The sequence below is a fragment of the Phocoena phocoena genome, chromosome 8 (genome assembly GCF_963924675.1).
Source record: "Phocoena phocoena chromosome 8, mPhoPho1.1, whole genome shotgun sequence".
Lineage (NCBI taxonomy): Eukaryota > Metazoa > Chordata > Mammalia > Artiodactyla > Phocoenidae > Phocoena > Phocoena phocoena.
In genome coordinates this window covers 100,522,835-100,543,805 of record NC_089226.1, presented here as the reverse complement: position 1 = coordinate 100,543,805, position 20,971 = coordinate 100,522,835, and the positions used below count along the sequence as shown (strand labels likewise).

Below are 20,971 nucleotides of genomic sequence, written 5' to 3'. Positions count from 1 at the left end.
AAGCGTTCCTGGGTAACTTCTCTGAGCTTCTTATAATTGTCCTGTTTGACGACTGGCCTTTTCATACCTTCAGTAGATATGTAGTCATGAAGCTTCTCCTAGTGAGCCCTCCTGCTGGCCCATTTTCATTTGCCTGGTATCTGCATCCTGGGCCTGCCCGTGGGACTGTCTCTTCCCCCGCTCGGTTCTCATTAGGATCTCGGGCGTGTGCCTCACCTGCCCAGGCCTGAGCCAAGGCCCCGATCCCGGCCTTGTCTTCGTGATGCAGCAGGCAGTTAGGACCACGTGGATAACTGGCCAGGTTAAGTCAAAGGCTATAGTTAGGGCCTGGAATTCCCTGATGAAGGTGGAGGGGTCCTGGCTAAGGGGCCCAGTTTCCCTTGAATAGGAGAGATCAGACATGGGGAAGGGGACACGAACCCTGATAGTACCTCGGTCTCCATTAGCGACCTCTCGTAGGGGAACCACGTTGGGACTCGATTCAGAGCGTTGGGCTGCTCGTGACTGAGTGTGGGGAGGGGAGGAAGGTCTGCTTGCGGGCAGAGAGGTGGGGGTTGGGGAGCAGCAGGTTGGGCAAGAGGCTGGTGAGATGGGGGACAAGAAGCCTCATCCAAGGGCTTCCCTGGTGGCGCAGTGGTTGAGAGTCCGCCTGCCGATGGAGGGGACACGGGTTCGTGCCCCGGTCCGGGAAGATCCCACATGCCGCAGAGCGGCTGGGCCCGTGAGCCATGGCCACTGAGCCTGCGCGTCCAGAGCCTGTGCTCCGCAACGGGAGAGGCCACAACAGTGAGAGGCCCGTGTACCGCAAAAAAAAACAAAAACGAAGGCTCATCCAAGATATGTGGTGCAGGGGGAGATGGGGAGGGACGAGGTAGTGAAGCTGAAGGAGGAGGAGAGGGGAGAGGATGAGGCATTAAAGCGGCATTGGAGAGAAACATGCGACAGGAGTCCCTCAGGTTTGGATTCTGACTGAGGGCCTTGGAGCACGATGTACAGAACCTTGGAATCCTTTCCCAGCCTCTGATAATAGAGATCAAGTTGGAGGATGGTGATATAATTTAGTGTCCCATTAAGAGGCCATCATTCTTGGTCCCCCAGTTTGTACTTGGGCCAAGCCGTGTTACAAAAGAATACGAGCCTCTTCCTTTTGAGATTGTCTGGGTCAAATTCCTTCCATTTCCTGAGAATACACCTAAGAGGTGAGTCTAAGGGGATAGACCTGCCTGAACCTATACTTAGCCCCAGTGCTGCAGAATGGGGGTACTGAGAATCACTGATGGGCAAAAAGGCCTCCCTCTTTGTCTCAGTGACATCTCCGTGCAACTAAGGCATAAAAAGGCCGACCATCCCCAAAGTCCCGTCCGACCCTGGGAGGTGGCCAGAGCAGTGAGAAAGCGTGCGGCCAGGGCACCAGTGTATGGAGAGGGGAATGCCCGCAAGCCAGCTGGGCATTGACTCACCATTAGAAGACTCTCAGGGATGGGAAGGAGCTCTTGGGACGATCTAGAGGCAGCGAGGTCCTTTAGAGTCAGTCGGAGCCGAGGAGAAAGAAGCAGAAGCGACAGAAAAGAGGACTGAGGAGTCCACCTTCTAACCCTACCGAGGAGGAGGTGGCCAAGGGACTGTGGGCTTCGTGGTTTTCTTCGTCCACGATGTGCCTCGCGTTGCTCAGAAGTTGTCTTGCTGGGGGCCGACGCTCTAATAGCCTGCCATTCCATGACCCCCTTATCCTTTCACAGGAGTCTTCCAGCGGCCGGCGCCCTAATGGCTTTTAAATGCCTGGCCCGTGCCCACACCATACCAGTAGGCCCAGTCCTCAGTCAGAAGGGAGATAGAGGGATCCTCACCTGTTCTGGGCGGCAGTTACTGGGGCGAAGTGAGCCCTGGAGCCTTTGGAACACACCAGGCTGTGGCCCTGGCCAGAGTTCCTCCTTTGCTTCCACAGCAACTTGCCTGTTCACAGAGGGTCCCAAGGAATGAGGACAGGAGGTGGGGAAAGAGATCCCCGTACTGGCCACCAAATGTTGTGGTCCGAACACGGGCTGGAAAAGAATTTCCAGACATAAGGCAGAATGTGAAGAAGATAGAATTTATTAAAGGGAATGGTCACTGCCAGCACAGCGGTCTTCTTCCTAGTAGTCTGGGAGAGCGGAGCCCGAACATGTGCTATGCGTCAGTTTTTATAGCCAGCAAAACAAAGGAGTGGTCCGAGGTAAAAATTTCACTTACTGGTCTTCCCTGGTGGCGCAGTCGTTGAGAGTCCGCCTGCCGATGCAGGGGACACGGGTTCGTGCCCCGGTCCGGGAAGATCCCACATGCCGCGGAGCGGCTGGGCCCGTGAGCCATGGCCGCTGAGCCTGCGCGTCCGGAGCCTGTGCTCCACAACGGGAGAGGCCGCAACAGTGAGAGGCCTGCGTACCGCAACAAAAAAAAATTTGGTTACTGATTGGTCGAGGCACATATACCTTCCTTCGTAAGGGTGGGAGTGGGGCAGGCCTTATGCCTTTCCTTATTTGGGACAGGCCCCTTTGCCCAGGTGGGCGTTGCCCAGGTGGGCTCAGGGATTTTGTAAGCAGAGCAACATTATGGGGAGGCCGATTAAGAGTCCAGTAGGGGGTGTAATGGTGAAAGTTCTTCAGACAGGGTTGTCCTTGTCCTTGAAGCACCATTGTCCTTGGAGCACCACGGAAAGGAGCCACTTTCAGAGGAGGAGAATGTTGCTACCAGAAGAAGAGAGCATGCTAGGCAGAAAACCAGAATCTGAAGGCAGAAACAATATGGGCTTTGGAGTCAAGACCAGCTTGGGCATGTGTCCTGGTGCTGCAACTGCTGTAGCTGGATTCTGACAGGTTACTCTGTCTTTCAAAGCCTCAGTTTTTTTGCATCAATGATACCTACCCCATGGGGTGTTTTAAGCATTAGCAATAATATGCTCAGCATATATATCAGGGACTTGGGCCCTGACGGTTACTGTTCACTGTTTGCTTAGGTCCAGCACTTTGGACATTTCTGCCACACCAACCTACTTGTGCATCAAGCCTCAGAATACTAGGTTTGGAAGACATCATTTAGTCATTCCAAGTACTGGTCCACAAACTGGTTCCAGATAGCATAGAGTTTTCAGCAGTTAGTTGAAAAACTAGAAAAATAAAGGAAAATGTAGAGTGTTTCATAAAACTAAGGGTATTCGATTAAAGTGACTGCCTTTTAAAAAATTCTGTCCTAATTTTCTGTACTAAAATGTTTTTTAATAATGAAATGGTAACAGTAGATGGTGGAGTTTTGAAAATATGTTTATTTCACAAAATGAAAAGTGGACAACTCTACACTCATTTCCATATTTAATTTACTTCTTCATGAAAAATTCAAAAGCACGAGAACCGCTGAGCTTGCCCAACTCTTTATTTTCAAGCAGAAAATAAATCAAGCCCTGGAGCGTTCACATAACTTGCTCATATCCCAGATTTAGAAAGTGGGTACTTTCAGACACCACCTAGCATTTTGACTCAGCGTGGGATTACCTCTGATAGTTGGTTTTTGATTTTTAAGGTCTCTTTCATTAATTTTTTAAATACACTTATTCTTTTTTTTTTTTTAACAAAAACACCTTTATTTTTGTCTTCAAAGAACAAACTGTTCTTCTTTTTCCAACATAATCATGATTAATACATTTATTCTTTAGGGTAGTTTGTGGTTCACAGCAAAATTGAGTAGGAAGGTCAGAGAGTTCCCATATACCCCCTATATGTCCACACACACACAGCCTCCCCCATTATCAACATCCCCTACCAGTGGTACATTTATTACAACTGATTACCAATATTGACACATCATTACCCAAAGTCCATTGTTTACATTAGGGTTTACTCTTTGTGTTATACATTCTATGGGTTTTGACACATGTATCTACCATAACAGTATCGTACAAGACAGTTTCACTGCCCTAAATATCCTCTATGCTCTACCTATTCACCCCTCCTGGGCCTTTTACTGTCTCCATAATTTTCCTTTTCCAGAATGTCATATAATTGGAATCATACAGTATACTATGCACTGAATATTTGTGTCTCCCTCAAGTTCATCTGTTGAGATCCAATCCCCAATGTTATATGTGTGGAGATGAGGCCTTTGGGAGGTGATTAGGTCATGAGGGTGGAGCCCTCATAAATGGGAATAGTGTCCTATACAAGAAGTCCTTGACCCTTCCACCATGCGAAGTTAAAGCAAAAAGACAGCCATCTAGGAAGTGAACCCTCTCGCCAGACACCCAATCTGCCAGCACCTTGATCTTGGACTTCCTAGCCTCCAGAGCTGTAAGAAATAAATTTCTGTTGTTTACAAGCTACCCAGTCTATGACATTTCTGTTATAGCAGCCCAGATAGACTAAGATATGTGTACCACCTCACATAGTTCTTTTTGTGTGTATGTATGGTGAGAACTTTTAAGATCTACTCCCTTAGCAGTTTTCAAACATACAGTACGGTATGGTTAACTGTAGTCACCATGCTGCTGTACGTTAGATCCCCAGAACTTATTCATCTTATAACTGGAAATGTGTGCCCTTTGACCACCATCACTCTTTCTTCTTCATCTCTCTGGCTACCACAATTCTACTCTCTGTTTCTGAGTTTGGTTTTCTTAGATTCCACATATAATTGAGATCATACAGTATTGGTCTTCCTCTGACTGACTTATTTCACGTAGCGTAATGCCCTCAAATTCCATCCATATCACAAATGGCAGGATTTCCTTCTTTCTTATGGACAAATAATATTACATCGTGTATATATACCATAAGACACAAAACCATAAAACTATAAGATAACCTGGGAGAACATTTAGATGATCTTGAGTTTGGCAATGGCTTTTTAGGTACCACACCAAAACCATGACCCATGAAAGAGAAAATTGATAAGCTGGACTTCATTAAAATTAAAAACTTATGCTCCGTGAAAGACACTGTCAAGAGAATGAGAACACAAGCCACAGACTGGGAGAAAATATTTGCAAAAGACATAGCTGATACAGGACTGTTATCTAAAATACAGAGAACTCTCAAAACTCAAAAAATAAGAAAACAAATGGGAGAAAATAATTGCAAACCATATATCTGATAAGGAACTCACACAACTTAATAGCAAAAATATATAAGAAACTCATACAACTCACTAGCAAAAAAATCAAATAATCCAATTTAAAAATGGACAAAGTATCTTGTGAGGTAATAGAAAATATCTGCTGGTCTCTGTCCCCAGTTCCTGAAACTCTTGTAATTTTCTGGGTGATAGAGGTGTCTTTTGTTCTAATGAGGTGACTCTGGGTGGGCTACTGGATGAGGGCTGGTCACCAGAAAGATCAAACCATAATCAGAGGCTTGGAGTTTTCAGCCCCATTCCCCCATCCTCCAGTGAGGAGAGAGAAGCTGGAAATGGAGTTAATGATTGATCTTGCCTACGTGAGGAAGCCTCCATAAGTATCCTAAAAGTATGGGGTTTGGAGAGCTTCCAGGTTGGTGACCACATGGAGGTGTGGCGAGAGTGGCGCACGTGGACAGGGCATGGGGGCTCGGCGCCATTTCCCACATGCCTTGCCCCCTACACGTCTCTTCCATCTGGATGTTCATCTGTATCCTTTATCACATCCTTTTACAATAAACTGGTAAACAGTAAGTAAACTGTTTTCCTAAGTTCTGTGAGCCACTCTAGCAAATTAATTGAATCCAAGGAAGGCATTGTGGGAATCTCTGATTTATAGCCAGTGGGTCAGAAGCGCAGGTCACCACCTGAACTTTCTACTGGCATCTGAAGTGGTGGTGTGTGGGACAGTCTGGTGGGACTGGGCCCTTACCCTGTAGGATCTGATGCTATCTCCAGGTACATAGTGTCAGAATTGAGCTAAATTGCTGGTGTCACAGAATTGCTTGGTGTGGGGAAACCGCCTTCACATTTGGTGAGCAGAGTGTCAGAAGTGAAGTGTTCTGTGTAAAAGAAAAGGACACACATAGGAAGAAAGGACTACTGGGGGTGTTTAAAATACAGACTGGAATAAACATTTTTTCCAGATAGCGTATACAAAGGTATACAAATGGCCAACAGATACATGATTTGATTTTTTTGCTACTGAGTCGTATGAGTTCCTTATATATTTTTGCTATTAAGTTGTGTGAGTTCCTTATCAGATATATGGTTTGCAATTATTTTCTCCCATTTGTTTTCTTATTTTTTGAGTTTTGAGAGTTCTCTGTATTTTAGATAACAGTCCTGTATCAGCTACGTCTTTTGCAAATATTTTCTCCCAGTCTGTGGCTTGTGTTCTCATTCTCTTGACAGTGTCTTTCACGGAGCATGAGTTTTTAATTTTAATGAAGTCCAGCTTATCAATTATCTCTTTCATGGGTCATGGCTTGGTGTGGTACCTAAAAAGCCATTGCCAAACTCAAGATCATCTAAATGTTCTCCCAGGTTACCTTATAGTTTTATGGTTTTGTGTTTTACACTTAAGTCTATAATCCATTTTGAGTTAATTTTTTGTGAGGGGTCTAAGGTCTGTGGCTAGATCATTTTTTTGTACGTGGATGTCAAGTTGTACCAACACCATGTGTTGAAAAAATTCTCTTTTCTCCACTGTATTGCCTTTGCTCCTCTGTCAAAGTTCAGTTGACTGTATTTGTGTGGGTCTATTTCTAGACTCTCTATTCCGTCCCATTGATCTCGCTGTCTGTTCTTTGCTACTTCCACACTGTTATGATTACTGTAGCTTTACAGTAAGTCTGAAATTGTGTTATTATTTTTTGTTATTAGGAAAACAAGAGATGTTTATTATGAAAATCAGAAAATATAGATAAGTATTCTAGAATATTAAAATAATGCTTATCCTCTCTACTCAGAAACAATCAACTTTACTAGCAGTGTGTACAAGATCTGTGTGTGTGCGTGTGTAAACATATGTATAATTAAATAGAATAGCCCCTGGTCCCATGGAGCTCCCAGTATGGAGAGGACACAGCAAATACATAACACTCACAAGATAGTGAGTTAAGTACAAAGGAGTCAAGGGCTAAGTGTTAAGGAGAGATACAGGTTCTAGAGTGACAGAGAGCCCAGAAGTTTGCATGGAATTAGCCAGGTGAAAAGGGACTGAGGATGGCAAAAATGTTCCTGGAAGTGAGAAGAGACTCCTGTAGGCACAGAAATCAGAGAGAACTTGGCAGCTCCTGAGGAGCTGAAAGAAGTTCAGTAGGTCTGGAACACAGAGACACACAAGAGGTGGGGAAGTGGAAGGGAGAATTTCCGGCAAGAAGAGTGAGATTTAAGGCCCGGGGTTGGTTGGGGTGGGGTGGAGGCAGCAAGCATAGCTCAAAAGGGCCTTGCAAGTCATGTTAAGGAGTTAGACTTTATCTCAAGGTCATTGAGAAGCCAGGAGACTGACGGGCTGCATATACTGTTTGTCTTTCTCTGTCGGACTTACTTCACTTAGCATGATGATCTCAGGTGGCATCCCTGTGGCTGCAAATGGCGTTATTTCATTCTTTTTTATGGCTGAGTAGTATTCCACTGTATATATGTACCACATCTTCTTTATCCATTCATCTGTTGATGGACATTTAGGTTGTTTCCATGTCTTGGCTATTGTGAATAGTGATGCAATGAACATTTGGGTGCATGTATTTTTTTGGATTAGAGTTTTGTCTGGATATATGCCCAGGAGTGGGATTGCTGGATCATATGGTAATTCTATTTTTAGTTTTCTGAGGAACCTCCATACTGTTGTGGGTTTTTAAATTTAATTTTATTTACTTTTTTATATAGCAGGTTATACAGCATGCCCACCCACCACCGCTTCCCCCCCTTGGTGTCCACACATTTGTTCTCTACATCTGTGTCTCAATTTCTGCCCTGCAAACTGGTTCATCTGTACTCCATACTGTTTTCTAGAGTGGCTGTATCAACTTACATTCCCACAAACAGCGTAGGAGGGCTCCCTCTTCTCCACACCGTCTCCAGCATTTGTTATTTGTAGAGTTTTTAATGATGGCCATTCTGACAGGTGTGAGGTGATACCTCACTGTAGTTCTTTAGTTTTTTTTAAATTAATTAATTTATTTGGCCAAGTCAGGTCTTAGTTGCAGCATGCGGGATTTTTAGATGCAGCATGTAGTATCTAGCTCCCTGACCAGTGATTGAACCCGGCCTCCCTGCATTGGGAGCATGAAGTCTTAGCCCCTGGACAACCGGGGCAGTCCCTCATTGTAGTTTTGATGTGCATTTCTCTGTTAGTGATGTCGAACCTCTTTCCATGTATATATCTTCTTTGGAGAACTGTCTGTTTAGGTCTTCTGCCCACTTTTTTTTTTTTTTTTCTGCCCACTTTTTAATTGGGTTGTTTGTTTTTTTGTTATTGAGTTGTATGAGCTGTTTGTATATTCTGGAAATTAAACCCTTGTCTGTCATGTCATCTGCAAATATTTCCTCCCATTTCATAGGTTATCTTTTCATTTTGTTTATGGTTTCCTTTGCTGTACAAAAGCTTGTAAATTTGATCAGGTCCTATTTGTTTATTCTGCTTTTATTTCTATTATTGCCTTGGGAGACTGACCTAAGAAAACATTGGTACAAGTTATGTCAGATAATGTTTTGCTAATGTTCTCTTCTAGGTGTGTTATGGTGTCATGTCTTCTATTTAAGTCTTTAAGCCATTTTGAGTTTATTTTTGTGTATGGTGTGAGATATTTTCTTTTTTTCTTCATTATTCTTGCTAGAGATTTATCAATTTTTTTCAAAAAACTAATTTTTTATTGTATTTACTTTCTTTAATTGTATTTTATATTTCATTGATTTCATACCTTTTCTAAAACAAGCATTTAAAGCTATAAATTTCCCTTTAAGCACTGCTAGTTGTATCCCATAAATTTTGATATGTTTTCATCATCATTCATTTAAAAATATTTTCTTTTTTAAAAAAATAGATTTATTTCATTAATTAATTTGTTTATTGGCTGTGTTGGGTCTTCGTTGCTGCGCGCGCCGGCTTTCTCTAGTTGGAGCGAGCGGGGGCTACTCTTTGTTGCGGTACGCGGGCTTCTGATTGTGGTAGCTTCTCTTGCTGTGGAGCACAGGCTCTAGGCACACAGCCTTCAGTAGTTGTGGCACGTGGGCTTCAGTAGTTGTGGCTTGTGGGCTCTAGAACGCAGGCTCGGTAGTTGTGGCCCATGGGCTTAGTTGCTCTGAGGCATGTGGGATCTTTCCGGACCAGGGCTCGAGCCCGTGTCCCCTGCATTGGCAGGCAGATTCTTAACCACTGTGCCACCAGGGAAGCCCCTAAAAATATTTTTCTAATTCCTTGCAATTTCTTTGAGCCTGTGGATTATCTGGTAATATGATAATTTCCCAATATTTGGAGATCTTCTGAACAGTCCTTTGTAATCAACTCCTAATTTAACACAGTTGTCAGAGAATATACTCTGTATCATTTTATTTTATATTTAGTGATATATATTTATTTTATGGCCTAACATATAGTCTATCTTCAAGAATGTTCAACGTACTCTTGAAAAGAATGTGTATTCAGTAGTTGGATGCAGTGTTTGATACATGTCAGTAGGTGAAACTGGTTGATGGTATTGTTCAAAATTCTATATTGATTTTTTTGGTCTGTTTTATAAATTACTAAAAGGAGGTGTTAAAACCTCCAACTATGGTTATGGATTTGTCTATTTCTCTTTTTAGTTGGTCAATTTTTGCTTCACATAGTTCAATTATTAGATTCATACAAATTTTGGATTTTTATGTCTTCTTAATGAATTAATGATTTCCTTATTAAGAAATTCCCTCTGATAATACTCTATCTCAAAGTCTATTTTATCTCATATTAATTAAGTTAGCCATCCCAGCTTTCTTATGATTACACTTTTTTAATTTAATTTTTTAAATACAGCAGGTTCTTATTATCTATTTTATACATATTAGTGTACATATGTCAATCCCAATCTTCCAGTTCATCCCACCCCCACCCTGCTTTCCCCCCTTGGTGTCCATACATTTGTTCTCTACAACTGTGTCTCTATTTCTGCCTCGCAAACCGGGTTCATCTGTACCATTTTTCTAGATTCCACATATATGTGTTAATATATGATATTTGTTTTTCTCTTTCTGACTTACTTCACTCTGTATGACAGTCTCTCGATCCACCCACATTTCTGCAAGGGACCCAATTTCCTTCCTTTTTGTGGCTGAGTAATATTCCATTGTGTATATGTACCACATCTTCTTTATCCATTCATCTGTTGATGGACATTTAGGTTGCTTCCGTGACCCGGCTATTGTAAATAGTGCTGCAATGAATATTGGGGTGCATGTGTCTTTTTGAATTATGGTTTTCTCTGGGTATATGCCCAGTAGTGGCATTGCTGGGTCATATGGTAATTCTATTTTTAATTTTTTAAGGAACCTCCATACTGTTCTCCATAGTGGCTGTATCATTTTACATTCCCACCAACGGTGCAAGAGGCTTCCCTTTTCTCCACACCCTCTCCAGCATTTGTTGTTTGTAGATTTTCTGATGATGGCCATTCTGACCGGTGTGAGGTAATACCTCATTGTAGTTTTGATTTGCCTTTCTCTAATAATTAGTGATGTTGAGCACTTTTCAGGTGCCTCTTGGCCATCTGTATGTCTTCTTTGGAGAAATGCCTATTTAGGTCTTCTGACCATTTTTTGATAGGGTTGTTTTTTAAATATTGAGCTGCATGAGCTGTTTATACATTTTGGAGATTAATCCTTTGTCTGTTAATTTGTTTGCGAATATTTCCTCCCATTCTGAGGGTTGTCTTTTTGTCTTGTTCATAGTTTCCTTTGCTGTGCAAAAGCTTTGAAGTTTCACTAGGTCCCATTTGTTTATTTTTGTTCTTATTTCCATTACTCTAGGAGGTGGGTCAAAAAAGATCTTGCTGTGATTTATGTCAGAGTGTTCTTCCTATGTTTTCCTCTAAGAGTTTTATGGTGTCTGTCCTTACATTTAGGTCCTTAATCAATTCTGAGTTTATTTTTGTGTATGGTGTTAGGGAGTGTTCTAACTTCGTTCTTTTACATGTAGCTGTCCAGTTTTCCAGGCACCACTTATTGAAGAGACTGTCTTTTCTCCATTGTATATCCTTGCCTCCTTTGTCATAGATTAGTTGACCACAGGTGCAACTTTCTATTCTGTTCCACTGATCTGTATTTCTGTTTTTCTGCCAGTACCGTACTGTCTTGATTACTGTAGCTTTGTAGTATAGTCTGAAGTCAGGGAGTCTGATTCCTTTAGCTCTGTTTTCTTCCTTCAAGATTGCTTTGGCTATTTGGGGTCTTTTGTGTCTCCATACAAATTTTAAGATTTTTTTGTTCTAGTTCTGTAAAAAATGCCATTGGTAATTTGATAGGGATTGCATTGAATCTGTAGATTGCTTTGGGTAGTATAGTCATTTTCACAATATTGATTCTTCCAATCCAAGAACATGGTATGTCTCTCCATCTGTTGGTATCATCTTTAATTTCTTTCATCAGTGTCTTATAGTTTTCAACATACAGGTCTTTTGTCTCCCTAGGTAGGTTTAGTCCTAGGTATTTTATTCTTTTTGTTGCAATGGTAAATGGGAGTGTTTCCTTAATTTCGCATTCAGATTTTTGATCATTAGTGTATAGGAATGCAAGAGATTTCTGTGCATTAATTTTGTATTCTGCAATTTCACCACATTCACTGATTGGTTCTAGTAGTTTTCTGGTGGCATCTTTAGGATTTTCTATGTATAGTATCATGTCATATGCAAACAGTGACAGTTTTACTTCCTCTTTTCCAATTTGTATTCCTTTTATTTCTTTTTCTTCTCTGATTGCCATGGCTAGGGCTTCCAAAACTATGTTGAATAATAATGGTGAGAGTGGACATCCTTGTCTTGTTCCTGACCTTAGAGGAAATGCTTTCAGTTTTTCACCATTGAGAATGATGTTTGCTGTGGGTTTGTTGTATACGGCCTTTATGATGTTGAGGGAGGTTCCCTGTATGCCCACTTTCTGGAGAGTTTTTATCATAAATGGGTGTTGAATTTTTCCAAAGCTTTTTCTGCATCTATTGAGAGGATCATATGGCTTTTCTTCTTCAATTTGTTAACATGGTGTATCACATTGATTGATTTGCATATATTGAAGAATCCTTGCATCCCTGGGATAAATCCCACTTGATCATGGTGTATGATCCTTCTAATATGTTGTTGGATTCTGTTTGCTAGTTTTTGGTAAGGATTTTTTTTTCATCTATATTCATCAGTGATATTGGTCTGTAATTTTCTTTTCTTGTAGTATCTTTGTCTGGTTTTGGTATCAGGGTGATGGTGGCCTCACAGAATGAGTTTGGGAGTGTTCCTTCCTCTGCAATTTTCTGGAAGAGTTTGAGACAGATGGGTGTTAGCTCTTCTCTAAATGTTTGATGATATTCACCCGTGAGGCTATCTGGTCCTGGACTTCTGTTTGTTGGGAGATTTTTAATCACAGTTTCAATGTCATTACTTGTGATTGGTCTGTTCATATTTTCTATTTCTTCCTGATTCAGTCTTGGAAAGTTATACGTTTCTAAGAATTTGCCCATTTCTTCCAGGTTGTCCATTTTATTGACATAGAGTTGCTTGTAATATTCTTTTGTGATGCTTTGTATTTCTGCGGTGTTGGTTGTAACTTCTCCTTTTTCATTTCTAATTTTATTGATTTGAGTCCTCTCCCTCTTTTTCTTCATGAGTCTAGCTTAAGGTTTATTAATTTTGTTTATCTTCTCAAAGAACCAGCTTTTAGTTTTATTGATCTTTGCTACTGTTTTCTTTGTTTCTATTGCATTTATTTCTGCTCTGATCTTTATGATTTCTTTCCTTCTACTAATTTTTGGTTTTGTTTGTTCTTCTTTCTCTAGTTCCTTTAGGTGTAAGGTTAGATTGTTTATTTGAGATTTTTCTTGTTTCTTGAGGTAGGATTGTATTGCTGTAAACAGCTCTTCCCTCTTAGAACAGCTTTTGCTGCATCCCATAGGTTTTGGATCGTCTTGTTTCTATTGTCATTTGTCTCTAGGTATTTTTTGATATCCTCTTTGATTTCTTCAGTGATCTCTTGGTTATTTAGTAATGTATTGTTTAGCCTCCATGTGTTTGTGTTTTCTACATTTTTTCCCCCTGTATTTATTTCTAATCTCTTAGCATTGTGGTCAGAAAAGATGCTTGATATAATTTCAATTTTCTTAAATTTACTGAGGCTTGATTTGTGACCCAAATGTGATCTATCTTGGAGAATGTTCCGTGTGCACTTGAGAAGAAAGTGTAATCCGCTGTTTTCAGATGGAATGTCCTATAAATATCAATTAAATATCAATTAAATCTATCTGGTCTACTATGTCATTTAAAGCTTCTGTTTCCTTATTTATTTTCATTTTGGATGATCTGTCCATTGGTAAAAGTTGCCTTATGTATTGAGGTGCTCCTATGTTGGGTGCATATATATTTATAATTGTTATATCTTCTTCTTGGATTGATCCCTTTATCGTTATGTAGTGTCCTTCCTTGTCTCTTGTAACATTCTTTATTTTAAAGTTTATTTTATCTGATATGAGTATTGCTACTCCAGTTTTCTTTTGATTTCCATTTGCATGGAATATCTTTTTCCATCCCCTCACTTTCAGTCTGTATGTGTCCCTAGGTCTGAAGTGGGTCTCTTGTAGACAGCATATATATGGGTTTTGTTTTTGTATCCATTCAGCGAGCCTGTGTCTTTTGGTTGGAGCATTTGATCCATTCACCTTTAAGGTAATTATCAATATGTATGTTCCTATTACCATTTTCTTAATTGTTTTGGGTTTGTTTTGGTAGGTCCTTTTCTTCTCTTGTGTTTCCCATTTAGAGAAGTTCCTTTAGCATTTGTTGTAGAGCTTGTTTGGTGGTCCTGAATTCTCTTAGCTTTTTCTTGTTTGTAAAGCTTTTGATTTCTCCATTGAATCTGAATGAGATCCTTGCCGGGTAGAGTAATCTTGGTTGTATGTTCTTCCTTTTTATCACTTTAAATATTAAATATATCATGCCACTCCCTTCTGGCTTGTAGTGTTTCTGCTGAGAAATCAGCTGTTAACCTTATGGGAGTTCACTTGTATGTTATTTGTCGTTTTTTCCCTTGTTGCTTTTAATAATTTTTCTTTCTCTTTAATTTTTGTCAATTTGATTACTGTGTGTCTCAGTGTGTTTCTCCTTGGGTTTAGCCTGTATGGGACTCACTGCGCTTCCTGGACTTGGATGACTACTTCCTTTCCCATGTTAGGGAAGTTTCTGACTATGATCTCTTCAAATATTTTCTTGGGTCCTTTCTCTCTCCCTTCTCCTTCGGGGACCCGAGTAATGCAAATGTTGGTGCATTTAATGTTGTCCCAGAGGTCTTTTAGGCAATCTTCATTTCTTTTCGTTCTTTTCTCTTTATTCTGTTCTGCAGCAGTGAATTGTACCATTCTGTCTTCCAGGTCACTTATCCATTCTTCTGCCTCAGGTATTCTGCTATTGATTCCTTCTAGTGTATTTTTCATTTCAGTTACTGTATTGTTCATCTCTGTCTGTTTGTTCTTTAATTCTTCTAGATGTTTGTTCTTTAATTCTTCTAGGTCTTTGTTAAACATTTCTGGCCGCTTCTCAATCTTTGCCTCCATTCTTTTTCCGAGGTCCTGGATCATCTTCACTATTATTATTCTGAATTCTTTTTCTGGAAGGTTGCCTATCTCCACTTCATTTAGTTGTTTTTCTGGGGTTTTATCTTGTTCCTTCATCTGGTACATAGTCCTCTGCCTTTTCAATGTGTCTGTCTTTCTGTGAATGTGATTTTCATCCCACAGGCTGCAAGACTGTAGTTCTCCTTGCTTCTGCTGGCTGCTCTCTGGTGGATGACGCTATCTAAGAGGCTTGTGCAAGCTTTGTAATGGGAGGGACTGGTGATGGGTAGAGCTGGGTGTTGCTCTGGTGGGCAGAGCTCAGTAAAACTTTAATCGGCTTGTCTGCTGATGGGTGGGGCTGAGTTCCCTCCCTGTTGGTTGTTTCGCCTGAGGCGACCCAGCACTGGAGGCTACAGACTCTTTGGTGGGGCTAATGGCAGACTTCAGGAGGGCTCATGCCAAGGAGAACTTCCCAGAACTTCTGCTGCCAGTGTCCTTGTCCCCACAGTGAGCCACAGCCACCCCCAGCCTCTCTGCAGGAGACCCTCCAACACTAGCAGGTACGTCTGGTTCAGTCTCCCGTGGCATCACTGCTCCTTCCCCTGGGTCCCGATGCGCAAACTCCTTTGTGTGTGCCCTCCAAGAGTGGAGTCTCTATTTCCCCCAGTCTTGTAGAAGTCCTGCAATCAAATCCCACTACCCTTCCAAGTCTGATTCTCTGGGAATTCCCTCTGCCGTTGCCAGACCCCCAGGTTGGGAAGCCTGACGTGGGGCTCAGAACCTTCACTCCAGTGGGTGGACTTCTGTGGTATAAGTGTTCTCCAGTTTGTGAGTCACCCACCCAGCAGTTATGGGATTTGATTTTATTGTGATTGCGCCCCTCCTACCGTCTCATTGCGGCGTCTCCTTTGTCTTTGGATGTGGGGTGTCTTTTTTGGTGAGTTCCAGTGTCTTCCTTTCGATGATTGTTCAGCACTCAGTTGTGATGCAGGTGCTCTCGCAAGAGGGAGTGAGCGCACGTCCTTATACTCCACCATCTTGAACCGATTGTCTTATGATTACACTTTGCATTGCATATATTTCCCATCCTTTTATTTATTTGTGTCAGTATATTTAAAGTGCAATTCTTGTATATAACTGAGTCTTGTTTTTTAATTCAGTTTGACAATCTGGAGTATACGGTCTGTTTACATTTAGTGTATTTATTGATATGGTTGAGTTAAGTCTATGATTTTCCTCTTTGTTTTCACTTTGTCTCATCTATATTTTGTTCCTTTATCCCTCCTTTCTTGCATTTTTTTTTAAGCTCTGTTTTTCTTTTTTCATTTTAACTCCTCCACTAGCTTTTTAAATATACATCTTTGTTTTAATAGTTGCTCTAGGGAATACAATACACATCCATAACTCATCACAGTCTACCATGAGTTAATATACCACTTCACATATAACTGAAGAACCTTACATTATATTATAAACCTCATGATATAGTGTTATTATTTCTTCTTTGAATAGTTTTTTTTTTTTTTGCAGTATGCGGGGCTCTCACTGTTGTGGCCTCTCCCGTTGTGGAGCACAGGCTCCGGACGCGCAGGCTCAGAGGCCATGGCTCACGGGCCCAGCCGCTCCACGGCATGTGGGATCTTCCCTGACCGGGGCACGAACCCGTGTCCCCTGCATCGGCAGGTGGACTTCCAACCACTGTGCCACCAGGGAAGCCCTGAATAGTTATTTTTAAAGAAATTTAATAAACGAGAAAAAAGTATTTTTTATTTATCTACAAATGCACCATTTCTGGTGTTTGTGTTTTTCCTTCCTTTGTATAAATCTCAGTTTCTACCTTACTTCATTTTCTTTGACCTGAAGAACTTGCTTTAACATTTAATTTCTTGTAGTGCAGGTCTACTGGTGAATTGTCTCAGCCTTTTTGTCTGAAAATATATGTTTTTGCCTTCATTTAAAAAAAATAGAGCAGTTTTAGGGTCACAGCAAAATTGAGTGAAAAGTACAAAGAATTCCCATATACCCTTGGAACCATGCCTCAACCCCACCCCCACCATCACAGGCCTTTGTTTTTCAAGAATATTTTCACTGGACATAGGCTCCCAGATTAACAGCATTTTTTCATTGTCTTCTGATAGCATTATTTCTGGTGAAAAATCAGTGATCATTTTTATTGTTGTTCACCTGTTTGTAATGTATATTTCTCCTCCAGGTACTTTTAAGATTAACTCTTTTTCATCTTTAGTAATTTGACTGCTGTGCCTAGGTATGACTTTCTTTGCATTTTTTTTCCTGTTTGTGGTTCACTGAGATTCTAAGATCTAATGAATTGATATTTTTCTTCAAATTTGGAAGCATTTTTGGCCACTATTTCTTTAAATTATTTTTTTCTACCCTAGTCTTTTTCTCCTCTTAGTCTAGGACTGCAATTATACACGTTAGACCTTCTGATATTATCCAGTAGCCATTGCTTTTTTTCCTTTTTCCAGCCTTTTTTCCCCCACTGTGAGCATTACTCTGGATAATTCTTATGTTCCTATCCTCAATTTCACTGATCTTTCCTTCTCTAGTTTCCAGTGTGCTATTAATTCCACCTGGTGAATTTATATTCCAGATGCTACATTTTTCATATCTAGAATCTCCATTTCTGTCCATCAACAGATGAATGGATAAAGAAGATGTGGGGGCTTCCCTGGTGGCGCAGTGGTTGAGAGTCCGCCTGCCGATGCAGGGGACACGGGTTCGTGCCCCGGTCCGGGAAGATCCCACATGCCGCGGAGCGGCTGGGCCCGTGAGCCATGGCCGCTGAGCCTGCGCGTCCGGAGCCTGTGCTCCGCAACGGGAGAGGCCACAACAGTGAGAGGCCCGCGTACCGGAAAACAAAAACAAAAAAAACAAAAACAAAAACAAAAACAAACAAAAAAAAAAGATGTGGTACATATATACAATGGAATACTACTCAGCCATAAAAAAGAACAAAATAATGCCTTTTACAACAACATGGATGCAACTTGAGATTATCATACTAAGTGAAGTAAATCAGAAAGAGAAAGATAAATACCATATGATATCACTTATATGTGAAATCTAAAATATGACACAAATGAACTTACCTACAAAACAGAAACATACAGACATATAGAAGAGACTTGTGGTTGCCAAGGGAAAGGGGGGGGTGGGGAAAGAATGTAATGGAAGGCTGGTGTTAATAGATGCAAACAATTATATATAGAATGGATAAACAACAAGGTCCTACTGTATAGCACAGGGAACTATATTCAATATCCTGTGATAAACCATAATGGAAAAGAATATGAAAAAGAATGTATATATGTATATAACCAAATCACTTTGCTGTACAGCAGAAATTAACACAACATTGTAAATCAGCTATATTTCAATATAAAAAAAATAGAATTTCCATTTCTTTTTTTACTGTTTCTATTTCTTTAGTGAGCTTTTCCATCTCTTACCCAGTATGTTAATCTTTTCCTTTAAATCCTTAAGTATATTTAGAATAGCTGTTTTAAATTACCTGTCTGCTCTTTCAACATTTGTCACCTATGGGTAAATTTCTATTGCTTTTTTTTTTTCACTCTGGTTATGGGTCACATTTTCCTGATTTTTTTTTTTTCATGTCTGGCAATTCTACGTTTTATGTTGGACATTGTGAATGTTAAATTTTTTGAATGTCAGGATTTTGTTGCTTTCCTTTAAAGGATGTTTTGTCTTGTTCTGGCAAAGTTAATTTACTGGCAGATAAGTTGTTCTTTTAATGGTTTATTTTTAAGCTTTATTGGAAAGGTCTAGAGTGATACATAGTCCAGGGCTAGAGTAGCCCTACTCCTAATGCATGGCCTTTCTGGGGTCTCATCTGAATGCTCAGAGTATTTAATGATGTCTCTTGATTCCGCCTAATAGGAACTCCTATGTCTCCCAGTGCTGTGAGACCTAGTAGCTCTTCTCTGCCAGGCCTGTGAGGTCTCACCCTAAACATACTTACGTCTTTAGTGTTTGGCTAAAGACTTAAGACGATCCATATGCAAATTTCTGGAGCTCCTTTTCTGTACACCCTTTTGTCTAATACTCTGATCTACAATTCCCAGCTGCCTCAACAGCTTCAAACGTTAAATTAGGGACTTCCCTCGTGGTGCAGTGGTTAAGAATCCGCCTGCCAATGCAGGGGACCCGGGTTCGAGCCCTGGTCCAGGAAGATCCCACATGCCACGGAGCAACTAAGCCCGTGAGCCACAACTACTGAAGCCTGCATGCCTAGAGCCCATGCTCTGCAACAAGAGAAGCCACCGCAACGAAAAGCCCGTGCACCGCAACGGAGAGTAGCCCCCGCTCGCCGCAACTAGAGAAAGCCACGTGCAGCAACAAAGACCCAATGCAGCCAAAAATAAATAATAAAAAAAAAATTTTTTTTTTATGTTAAATTAACCTCTGCTGTTTTCTGCTTGAATTTCACCTCATTACGGCACCAGAAAGTGCCATCAGGCAGAAAGCCAGCGATATAGTGGGGTCCACTTTGTATGCCTCATTTTTACTTGGGGAATCACACTGCCGATTGTGCAATGGCCAAAAACAGTCACTTCATGTATTTTTTTCAGTTTTATAATTGTTTATGGTGGGAGGGACACACTGTGTGGAACTTCAAATACCATATTTATGTAACTTGTTCCCTACTTAAACAGATATTTAGATGGTTCTAAATGACAGTACAGCATAATGATCAAGTGTACAGCTCTGGGTTAAATTCTCAGCTCTGTTACCTACTTGTTGTGGTTCCTTGGGGAAGTTGCCAGCTAATTACCCCACTTGCAAAATGGAATATAATAATAAAAACCACTTCATAGAGCTGCTCTGTGAAGTATATGAGATACTGTCCTGGAACACAGTGAGTACTCAAAAATGTCAGCTGTTATTATTCCACATTCTTCCTATTACAAAAAATGCTACAATCAGGAATTCTCCGGCAGTCCAGTGGTTAAGACTCTGTGCTTCCACTGCAGGGGGCACAGGTTCGATCCCCGGTTGGGAAACTAAGATCCCACATGCCGCACAGCACAGCACCCCCCCCCCAAAAAAAAAAGCTACAATAAACACTCTGGAGGATATTTATTTGCATTCTTATGTAAGTCTATCTCTGGAATTCTTGGCTCTATGAATATATGCCTTTTATAATTAGATAGATATTGCCAAATGCTTTCTAAAAAAAACACTGGGGCTTTCCTGTTTTTCCAAACTCTCACCAAGGTTAAGAGATATGGCCAAACCTCTAAATTTTGGCAATCTGATATATGAAAAGTGCAGTCTCCCTCCTTTTAAATTATGGGACAAATTCTGGGCATCCTCTTATGTTTATTGGCTCTCTATACATTTTCTCCTATGACCTCCTGTTGGTATCACCTCATTTGGGTTTTTTTTTCTTATTGATTTTATCCATTCATCCAACTAATTGTATTGAGTACATATTAGGCATACAACAGTGAACAAGACAAGTCTCGTCCTTATGAAGCTTATAGTTCAGCCAGGGAGACAGAAAATTAGCAAAGAAAGAATAAAATAATTACAATTCCCGTGAGAAGAAAACAAAGAGGATGTTAAAATCGTGAGTAAGCAGCAGTAGGGATCTTGCATAGAAAGAGTGGTAGTCATGGAAAGAGTATTTAAAGAAATGAACTTTAAGTTGGGAACAGATGGTTGAGAAGGAGCGAGTCATGGAAGGAGCAGTGGATCACGTTTGAAGCAGAAGGAACAGCCATATGCAGAAGCTGTAATTCAAGAATGAATTTAGCATGTTTCAGGAACAGGAAGGCCACTGTGGCCATAGTGTCCTTGGTGAGGGGAAAAGAGCCACCAGATGAGATTGGAGATGTAGGCAGTGCCCACAGGAATATGAATTTTTTTTTTTTTTTTTTTCTGGACGCGGGCCTCTCACCGTTGTGGCCTCTCCCATTGCGGAGCACAGGCTCCGGACGCGCGGGCTCAGCGGCCATGGCTCACGGGCCCAGCCGCTCCGCGGCATGAGGGATCCTCCCGGACCAGGGCACGAACCCGTGTCCCCTGCATCGGCAGGCGGACTCTCAACCACTGCACCACCAGGGAAGCCCAGGAATATGAATTTTATTTCCAGTGCTATGGGAAACCAATGACAGGTTTTAAGCAGGAAACTGACGTGATCTTAAATTCTCAAAGACCACTCTAGCTGTTCTGTGATTGGATAGGAGGGAGTCAAATGTGGATAAAGCCAGGAAGGCTAGTGAG

The 20,971-nt window shown here is 41.2% G+C and overlaps 1 protein-coding gene across 1 annotated transcript in view; it reads right to left on the bottom strand.

The window, feature by feature from the left end:
- Positions 1 to 20,971, bottom strand: part of FADS2 (fatty acid desaturase 2) — a 65,247-nt gene that overhangs the window by 38,006 nt on the left and 6,270 nt on the right. The gene's annotated exons all lie outside the window — the stretch shown is intronic.